Source organism: Sinocyclocheilus anshuiensis, unplaced genomic scaffold, assembly GCF_001515605.1.
Source record: "Sinocyclocheilus anshuiensis isolate Anshui unplaced genomic scaffold, SAMN03320099.WGS_v1.1 scaffold1534, whole genome shotgun sequence".
Lineage (NCBI taxonomy): Eukaryota > Metazoa > Chordata > Actinopteri > Cypriniformes > Cyprinidae > Sinocyclocheilus > Sinocyclocheilus anshuiensis.
In genome coordinates this window covers 82,848-93,283 of record NW_015544232.1, presented here as the reverse complement: position 1 = coordinate 93,283, position 10,436 = coordinate 82,848, and the positions used below count along the sequence as shown (strand labels likewise).

Here is a 10,436-nt window from a genome sequence, read left to right as displayed (position 1 = left end):
GATGGATGGATGGATGGATGGATGGATAGATGATAGATGGATGGATGGATGGATGGATGGATGGATGGATAGTGCGGTTTTGAACACTCCCCAAGCTACTTGTTTAGAGCCCTCTGCTGAAATGTGTGAGAAATTTTTACATTTTTTTATCAATAAGATTGAGGCTGTTAGAGCTAATATTTCTCTCCCATTGACATTTGTATCCATTTCCACTGAGTGCTCTGCTGTTTTTAATCAGTTTGAGCCGGTGTCTCTTACCTCATTGAGAGAGATCATTGTTAAAATGAAATCATCCTCATGCGGCATGGATATTGTTCCTCCTTGTCTTCTGAAAGACTCATTTGAAACTGTTGGTCCTAAAATTCTTGCAATTATTAATAGTAGCCTAGCCTCGGGAGTCGTACCTAAGTCTTTTAAACATGCAGCAGTGGAACCAGTAATCAAGAAATCTAATTTGGATTCATCAGTTTTTGCTCATTTTAGACCCATCTCAAAACTTCCGTTTCTTTCCAAACTACTGGAGAAGGTTGTATTTGGACAACTGAATTCATTTCTAGATCTACATGGTATTTACGAAGTGTTTCAGTCTGGTTTTAAATCTTTACATAGTAGACACTGCACTGTTGAAGGTTTTTAATGACTTGTTACTTGCTACTGACTCAGGGGACTGTGCGATTTTAATTCTACTAGACCTTTCGGCTGTAGTTGATACTGTAGACCATAAGATCTTGATTACACGCTTAGAACAATGTGTTGGTATTAAGGGCACTGCGTTGGGATGGTTTAGATCCTATTTGTCCGAAAGAACTTTCTCAGTTCGCGTTGGAGATTTTGTCTCCTCAACTGCTTCTTTCACGTGTGGGGTCCCCCAGGGCTCCATTTTGGGGCCTATTTTGTTCTCCCTGTATATGCTCCCCATTTTTAGGAATTTTAGGAAATTTGGTATAACTTTTCATTGTTATGCAGACGATACGCAAATTTATCTACCGTAATGTGGGAGAGATACTTGCTCTTTAGCACCCCTATTGCAGTGTCTTGAGGAAATTAAGGCCTGGATGGCACTAAATTTCCTTAATTTTAATGAAAATAAAACAGAAGTTATACTGTTTACGCTCTGTAATGTTTGCATAAGCAGGTCATTTCTCTTGACTCACCACGGCTCAGACCCCAAACCGTACCAGGCCAGCTGGAGAATCTGGAAACCCAGACCCAGAAGAACCGTGTTCTTGTTCCCGATGGTCCTCATTAATAAAGTCAGAAACAGCGTCTGGCGGGAACATGAGAATAAATAATCACACTGCCCTGCAACATATTTGCTGAACAAATAGTCGTTTCATACAAATTTTGGGTTCCGATTTCAAAAATTGTGTGTCATACTTTCTCACAAAATATAATGCATTCGTTACAGAATACACCACCAAGAACAAAATGAACCCAGCTGATCGCCTAGTTCGCCTCCGTCAAGGTAATCGCTCTGTTGAGGAATATGTGGCAGATTTTTGTGAACTGTGCTACCAGGTGGCTTTTAACAATACCTTTCTGAAAGACATTTTCCGTTTTGGTTTGGAAGGAAACCTATCACAGTTAATGCCACACAATACCCCACACTGGTCACTTGAACAATATATAGATTTTGCTTTGAGAATGAGTGGGTCTGCTTACACTGTTGGTGTCATGGAGAAGGAACATGACACTTCCCAAAAGTCTGCTAACGTCATGCCTGCTATGCCAAAGCCTGCTCACATCATGTCTGCCAAGCTACAGCCTGCTCACGTCATGTCTGCTATGCCAAAGCCTGCTCACGTCATGTCTGCCAAGCCACAGCCTGCTCACGTCATGCCTGCTACGCCAAAGCCTGCTCATGTCATGCCTGCTACTCCAGGACCTGCTCAGACCATGCCAGTTAACTCACGTCCTTTTGGGAGAGCCCTCGGTGGTGATTGGTTGGTTGCCGGGTTACGGAGGAGCCTCAAAGTTCTTCTGAGAGAGTCTGATTTTGCAAGACTTTGAGTTCTGCAGAGTTACAAAGCTTCAACGGAGTGGTTTGAAACGACCTTTGAAACGAAGAGATACTTGCTCTTTAGCACCCCTATTGCAGTGTCTTGAGGAAATTAAGGCCTGGATGGCACTAAATGTCCTTAATTTTAATGAAAATAAAACAGAAGTTATACTGTTTACGCCGGGAGGTACTTGTGAGTTATCAGATTTGGACCTTGGTGAATTGAAGCCACTTGTGAAGCCCTATGTAAAATATTTAGGTGTTATCATAGACTGTGATTTTAAATTGGACAAACAGATTAACTCGGTAGTTAAGTCCTGTTTTTTTCCAATTGAGACAACTCACCAAGGTGAAATCTTTCATGTCTTCTAAAGACTTTCAAAGAATAGTCCATATTTTTATTTCAACTCGTCTGGATTATTGTAATGGCCTCTATATAGGTATTAGTCAGGCCTCTCTCTCCAGACTGCAGATGGTCCAGAATGCGGCAGCTCGATTGCTGACGGGTATACGAAAGCGGGAACACATCACCCCCGTTCTTGCCTTTCTTCGCTGGTTACCTGTCCATTTCAGGATTCAGTTTAAGATTTTGGTATTTGTTTTTAAATCTCTTAATGGTTTAGCACCTAAATATCTGTCCGACTTGATCAAGCTGTATGCTCCGCTAAGAGCACTTAGGTCTGCTGACCATTTGCTTTTAGTTGTCCCACGGGTAAAGTTGAAGAGCAGGGGTGACCGAGCATTTGCAGAAAAATCCTTGGGAGAAACCAGGCTCAGTCAGGAATAGCTCTGGAATAGCTTGCCCCTCTACATTAGACAGGCTCAAACACTTGCTGTTTTTAAATCTAGCCTATAAACTCATTTTTATAGTCTTGGCATTTGACGCTGCATGAGAGCTTCTTTCTTCTATTGTTTTTATGGTGTCTTATTGTCTTTTTATTGTGTTGTTGACTGTGTGTGTCTTTGACATTTTTATTCTTTTATGTGTGTACAGCACTTTGATGAACACTTGCTGTTTTTTAAAAAAGTGCTTTATAAATAAACTTTGACTTTGACTTTATTAGTTGTGTCCTGTTCTCAGTTTAGGGTCTGTTCCTGTCTATGTGATGTTGGTTTACTTGCCTGTCTCCTGGATTTTCTAATTAAAATACCTTTTTGTTGATCTTCTTCGTCCTCGTGCGTTTGTACCTCACCAACACGTAACACCATGTTCCTTTACGAAAATTAGTGGTGGTTTTAACACGAATAACACAAAAAAATCATGGTTCTTGCAGCCATGGTAACCGCAAATTAACCATGGTTTTGTTACTTCAAATAATAATTTACAAAGAATTATTAAGATAATATTTTTTGTGGTTATAAAAACAGACCATGCATTATATGAAAACAATGAGGCAATAATGACTGCTTATAACAACACTGGTTATAACACTGTTAAAATACATAATGTAGGCTAATACAAAATAAACAATTTATGTACATTACATGTTATTACAAATGCCTGCAAAGGGAGCCAAAGGCTTGGTAATTGCTACTGCTACACTTACAGGACAATCAATTCCTTGTTTAGGCTATTGGCCAAACATTTAATTCAAATATTCACTTAATCTTTAATTTTTGGCCATGTTTTTGCTATAGATGACACATGTGTACAGCCTCTATAATTTCTTCAACAAAAAACATGTGGACATTACAACCCTTACAAACATAAATGTAGTAAATCATAGTAAAACTGCGTAATTTTCTTTTGCGTGATTTCTGAATGCTTGAGACTATAAAATCAATTAGACAACTGTATTAATATAGCCATAGGCAACTGTCTAGATCTACAATTGTAATTTGTAAATAATACAATTTATTTATTTATTTACTTTTATATTTTATTAAAGTTCTATTTTGACCCCTATAGTAGATGTTTTTTTTTTGTTGTTTTTACTTCCATAATATTTGAGGAAGGGGCGCACAACAATACAATCCTGCTTAGGGCACCCATTTGGCCAGCAGCGGCCTTGACCATTGGCACAAGACCTTGGAAACCAGAAAAGTCTTCTGCACAATCTGACCTGTGTTGCAGCCTGGAATTAAACCACGCCATGCTGATTTCGTCTGGCCAGAGGAGAACTGGCCCCCTGACTGAGCCTGGTTTCTCCCAAGGTTTATTCTCCATTTCTGTCACAGATGGAGTTTTGATTCCTTGTCAGTGTCGCCTTTGGCGTACTTAGTTGGGACACTTGACTGATTGCACAGACACTATTGGAATGACTCTATTATCTTCTTGAATTATTGACAAATAATTTTCCTGTTTGACACTGTAAAGCTGCTTTGACACAATCAGTATTGTATAAAACGCTATACAAAAAAAGGTGACTTGACTTGACTTGACATTGATGTTGGTGAGAATCTGCAAATAAAACAGTTTCCGTATAGAGTTAATCCTGCTAAGCATGAAATTATGAAGGCTGAAGTTAAGTATTCACTCCAGAATGGTTTTGTAAAGCCTAATGAAAGTCCCTGGAGTTCACCTTGCTTATTAGTCCCAAAACCAGATTCAACTTTTCGCTTTTGTACGGACTATCGAAAGGTGAATAGTATCACTAAGCCGGAATATTTTTCCTTGCCCCGTTTAGAAGACTGTGTAGACCGAGTCGGATTTAGCTAAGTATGTAACTAAGCTTGATCTGTTGAAAGGCTACTAGCAAGTTCCTTTAACACCACGAGCTTCAGAAATTTCTGCCTTCATAATGACAGATAACTTCTGATAACTCTGTCCTCACCTTTGGGATGCAAAATGCACCTGCGACGTTCCAGAGGTTGGTGCATAAGGTACTGACTAATATTCCAAACTGTGCAGCGTATCTGGATGACATAGTCATCTATTTGGATGGGTGGCAAGAACATCTAAAGTCCCTCGAGTGTATTTTCCAACATTTGGAATGGCTTAAAGAACAAAATAGCCAGCCACTGTTTGACGCCCCTGCACAACCCGAAGCTCCATTTTCCCATTGACAGAAAAAGCACCCCAGATCATGATGGAGCCTCCTCCACTGTGCTGAGTAGAAAACATCTCCAGTGGGATCTCCTTGTCATGCCAGTAACACTGGAAGCCATCAGGACCGTCCAGGTTAAATTTTTTCTCATCAGAGAATAAAACTTTCTTCCACCTTTCAATGTCCCATGTTTGGTGCTCCCTTGCAAATTCCAAACGAGCAAGTTTGTGGCGTGGGAGGAGACATGGCCTTCGAAGACGTTCTTTGTTCAAGCCCTTCTCTTGCAGATGCTGTCTTATGGTTATTGGGCTGCAGTCGGCAACAGTGAGGGCCTTAGTTTGGGTCGAGGATCGGCCTGTGTCTTCACGGACAGCCCGTCAGATCCTCCGGCTCAGTGCAGGTGAAATTTTTTTGGGTCTACCACTTGAGATTTTTGTTCCATAACTCTCAGGATCTTTTAAGAAATGTAAAATTACTGTCTTACTGCATCCAACCTCGGCAGTGATGGCGCGTTGCGTGAGCCCTTGATTGTGCAGCTCAACAATCCTGCCACGTTCAAAGACAGGAAGCTTTTTTGCCTTTGCCATCAGGAGATCATGACAGTGTGACTGCCTAAAGGACAATGACATGAAAGCCATATTTTTGCGCAGATTTTCACTTTTTAAGGCTATGGTCTTAAACTTTTGATCAGCTGATGAACAGCCTGTTTGAGTTTCAATGCAGTTTTCAATAAATTGCCTACTCTCTATTTTTTGTCTCTTGATCCTGTTTCTTCTTTTGGCATTTTGAAGAAGTACTTACAACCTGGTTACGATCCACCAGCGCGAAATGTGAATAATTGTAATGTTTCCCCCGGTCTTAAGATTTTGTTCAGGAGTGTATATAAACATTTGAGCCCCGGTCCCTGGCTCGGATCAGAGGCACAAAAAAACCTGATCAGACATCCCTAATTTCCACATATGAATGAGGCCTGAAATCAATCTGAGAATATTTTATCCATGTGTTTTTTTCCTACTTACATGTTTGTGGGTAATATCCTATCTGTGCCACATGGGAGATAAAATCAGAATTGCATCACTTGTACCACATAATGTAAATGCGGCAATGTGAATAGGCAATAAAAAGGAAGGTGGATGGGTTTACCATTCACAGAAGCTGAGCAGCATGGTGCTTTTAATGCTTGAAGAATGCAAGATATGATAAGTAGCATGATGAGGCTGAATACAGAAATATTTGCCAACTGTTTACAATAAAAATGTTAAACAACTGGCATTAATATTCAGGGATGCAAACTGCTGCTCACCTTTTTGAATTCCTTAGATTTTAATGCGATTTACGTTATTTATTCAATTTCAAATTCTGTATGATGAGCAGTTTTCAGCATATATTAGCAGGGACAGACTTAACCAATAAACAAGGTAATCGGCCGCTTAGGGCCCCAAGTAGGAAAATTATGAATATTGGCACACTTATAGTGGTGGTTCTGAACAGTACCACCAATTCAAAATTACACTTTTCAAATGTTCATAACTTTTGAACTGTTTGACTTAGAAAAAAAGACATTTAGAATAACTAATTACTCTACTCATGCTGACCAACTTCCATATCTTAAATTAAGACTCTGAATAGTACAGTATTGTTTTTTTTTTTTGTTTGTTTTTGCCTCTACTCTCGAATTTTGTCCAAATCTTATTAAAATTGAACCAGATGCTGGACCAAGCTGCACTGAAATGACCACACAGAATTTTTATTGTCATATTTATTAAAAAAGTTATAAGGATGCAAACTTAACAATGTCAACCAAAATTATATCTCAGAAATACTTTGGTCTACCAAAGTACACTTCATCAGCAGAGTGATCTGAGGATCCATGCAGAATTTGGGAACACTGCCACCTACAGATAATGAGATCTGAAAAATGGCCATTTTTGCTTATAACTTTTGACCAGTTTGTCAGAAAATGTTGATTTCAGTGTTTATAGATTCAGTGGGTCATGCCGAATCCATGGATCAGATGACGCTCCTGTCTGCCGTATTGAAATTTTATCATACATTTTAATATCTTTAAAACAATTTGACATGTTGACACAGAAATATGGTAGGACTCAATGGCTGTGTCCGAAAATGTCTCAGGTTACACATGTAACCATGGTTCCCTAAGAATAGGGAACAAGAGGCTGCATCCCCTAGAGGGTGCTATGGGGAACGCCTTCAGCGTAACCAGTGTCTGAAGCATGAATGTAATGTGTGGTGCGGGTATAAAAGGGCACCTGTGAAACACGTCATCCACTTCTTTGTCTGTAGAAGACGTAAGCAGGAATGCCTGAAGCATGGCAAAGAGATGCAGCATCTCATTCCCTGAAGGCCTTAGCATACCGACTCTTTAAGAGGAGACCTGGCTACACTCAATGCCAGAGAGTTTGTGAGGCTCGCAAGAGAGCCTACATACTAATACCTAAGTGGAGCTCTGGAAAGCGAAGGCTTCAGGAGGATGACTCTTAAATGAGAGGAAGCCTGATGACACTCACCAAAGTTACGGAGAGTGGAGGTCTCAGCATAATGACTCTCTAAAGCGAGAGGAGACCTGGCTACATTCAACGCTGGAGACAGTTAGTGAGGCTCATACTAAAAGCCTACATACTAATGTCACTGTCTAAGCGGAGCCCTCAGCAGGATGACTCTCTTAAAGAAGAGGAAGCCTGATGACACTCACCAAAGTTACGGAGCTCTAAGAGTGGAGGTGTCATCATAATGACTCTCTAAAGCAAGAGGAGATCTGGCTACACTCAATGCCAGAGACAAGTTAGTGAGGCTCACCTTCTTATATATATATATGTGTGTGTGTGTGTGTGTGTGTGTGTGTTTATTTTATTTATTTATTTTTCCTGTCACCGATGGAGGTTGGGTTCCTTGCCACTGTTACATCTGGCTTCCTTATTTGGGGACATTTAATATTCAGCAAAATTGTTGCATTGACTGTACAGACTGAGCTGGATGATGACATCATTGTTTTCTACAGGGCTGCTTTACAGCTGAATTGAACTACTTTTGTAATCAATGATCTTTACACAGTTATTGAAGAGAACTGATTCAACACTAAATTGACCTCAGCTGAATAATGACACAGTTGTTTTTTAGAGTTGCTTTACAGCAGAATTGATTCTTCAATAAACTCTGCTCATTTCTGGGTACCAAACAAGCCTTGTTGTTAATGGGGTTTGGATACTAGAAAAAAAGGAATACTTTCTGGCAGGATTCAGGTTTGGTTCTGAAATTTCTGACGTGGAGACTTGGTCTAACATAATGAAGGCAAACATTTGTCAAAAGCTTACCTGTGTCTTTGATGGCTATTCAGAAGGGCATAGCTAAATATCTCATTAATAACTGGTAAGCTTTTGACAAATGTCTTTGTTAAACATGGTAAAGGAACATTGATCAAAATGTTTATCATGTTGCCTAGGTTTTCAGCATATAAAGTTTGCAAAGCAAATTTGGAGTTGACAGGCAGTGTCATTATTAATCCTACTGGCTTCAAATTGCAGACTATTATTCCTATTAGCTTCAAATGGCCATTTTTATCTATTTATATATTTGAAATAACAGTAGAGTGTAGGTAGATGTAGTGTCTGTCTGGGTGCAGCAGCAGTTCACCCTCTACTACAGAAGATTATAGAGACAAAAATGTTGAATAATTGAGATGCCCCTCGCTGGTCACATGACCAGTCGTGAGACAGTTTACAGCAACATCAAGCTCGGCCAGAGCTGAATCTCATATTAGCCTCAGGATAGGTGTGGGTCATTGTTCACGGGCCTGTGTGTTCATCCTGTTTGTCTTGTCATGTTTTCTGTCACTTGTTGGTGGCGTTCGTTGCTGGGGAAACGCTGCTCAGCTGAAGAGTTTATTAATCCAGCACACTTGAGGCTCGTCACTGCTGCTATATATGTGGAGTGTTTGCTCTTGTCTTTTGTCAGATTTTTTGGTGTTCTTACCTGCTGTGTTTTTGCTTCGTCCAGTTTTTGTCTCCAGTTCACTGTGTCATTGTTTGTTCCTGTTTCCTGCCTGGATTATCTCTGCTCCTTTCTCTGGAATTATCGGGACTCTTCTTCAGCAGACAACACTCAGCCCATCCCTTACGAAAATTAACCATGGTTTTAATACAGTAACCATAGTTAAACTATGGTTTTTGTAGTAAAACCATAGTAGCTACATAATAAACCATGGTTTAACTATGATTTTTGTAGTAAAACCATAGTAACTACATAGTAATTACAAAAGAACCATGGTTTTACTACAAAAACCATGGTTTATCAATGGGTTACTATGGTTTTACTACAAAAACCATTTCAATATGAAACTCTTAGTAAAACAAAATAGTGATCATAATCATGCTGAGGCTGTGTAGTTTTAAAAGTGTTTAATATATGCCGACTCGTGCATATGATCCGCTCCGAGCTATCGCATCTCTGGACCGGAGCCAAAGTCCGGATCAGACTGTGCACGCTGCCGCGGTTCGCGTGACACAACGTGAAACCAGACCTCATTTGCCCCAATCGAAAGCATATTTACACTGTCTGAATCCTTCCCTATCGCCTACATTGTGCACTACGTGCCATTCGCCGTACACTGTGAACAACTGACCAATCTCAGCCGCAGCTTCAGCGTCTATTTATAGTGTAGTTATTACTGATTGGTTCCTGATTATCCAATCACAATTGAGAAATTACTTTTAACTTGATCTGAGAGAGCTTCAGACATCAGACAAGACAAGCATGGCTCTGAAGCTCGAGAGAGGGAGGATTAAGTGCCTATTTTTCATTAAAAATGTTCATTTATGTTCATGCTAGCCTAATACATTTTCTCTCAGCATAATTAATATATGGGAATATCCAGCAGATGTATTTTTGTTATTTTCCATTTGTTAGTAATTGTGTGATCTCTTATTAGCTTACAATGTTAAAAGTTAGCAATGCGTTTGGAAGTTCCATGATAAGTGAATGCAAAACTGATTTCTTGGGGTTACAATGCCGACAATCATCCAACCCATTCAATCCGCCAACCTCCTATGCTAAAAACATGGCCTTTTTTAAGTGGCATTTTACGTTCATTTAGTCGTGGCGTCCATTGTAATGGACATGAAAAAATACCAATAAAAACATGAGTTATCAAAAATGTTTTTTTTCCCCTTTATTTCTATGCTGGAAGGGAGTAAAAATCAACTGGGAAATTTTTTTTTTGCTCAGCAGAAAAAAATCAGGTCTGAAGGGGACAGATAACCTTAAGACTAACATATTGATACTAACACCCAAAATACGTTAATTTTGATTTAACGGGGACTTTAACTAAGGGACTAGCACCAGTTCAATCGAGAGGATGTGGTGCTGGTCCTTCAAGAGTCAATCTCAATCTGTCCATCTATAAAGCCTCTGATTCTTATTAAGAGGGGGGTCAT

The 10,436-nt window shown here is 39.7% G+C and overlaps 2 long non-coding RNA genes across 2 annotated transcripts in view; both read right to left on the bottom strand.

Moving 5' to 3' along the window:
* The window catches only part of LOC107697523 (uncharacterized), a 9,453-nt gene extending 6,219 nt beyond the window's left edge, over positions 1-3,234 (bottom strand). Inside the window, exons 1-2 of the long non-coding RNA XR_001635206.1 lie at positions 3,204-3,234; positions 2,006-2,013 (exon numbers count right to left, since the gene is read on the bottom strand). This is a non-coding gene — a long non-coding RNA (uncharacterized LOC107697523). The remainder of the gene's footprint in view (positions 1-2,005; positions 2,014-3,203) is intronic.
* Positions 3,235-7,442: 4,208 nt separating this feature from the next.
* The window catches only part of LOC107697522 (uncharacterized), a 14,708-nt gene continuing 11,714 nt past the window's right edge, over positions 7,443-10,436 (bottom strand). Inside the window, exon 3 of the long non-coding RNA XR_001635205.1 lies at positions 7,443-7,453. This is a non-coding gene — a long non-coding RNA (uncharacterized LOC107697522). The remainder of the gene's footprint in view (positions 7,454-10,436) is intronic.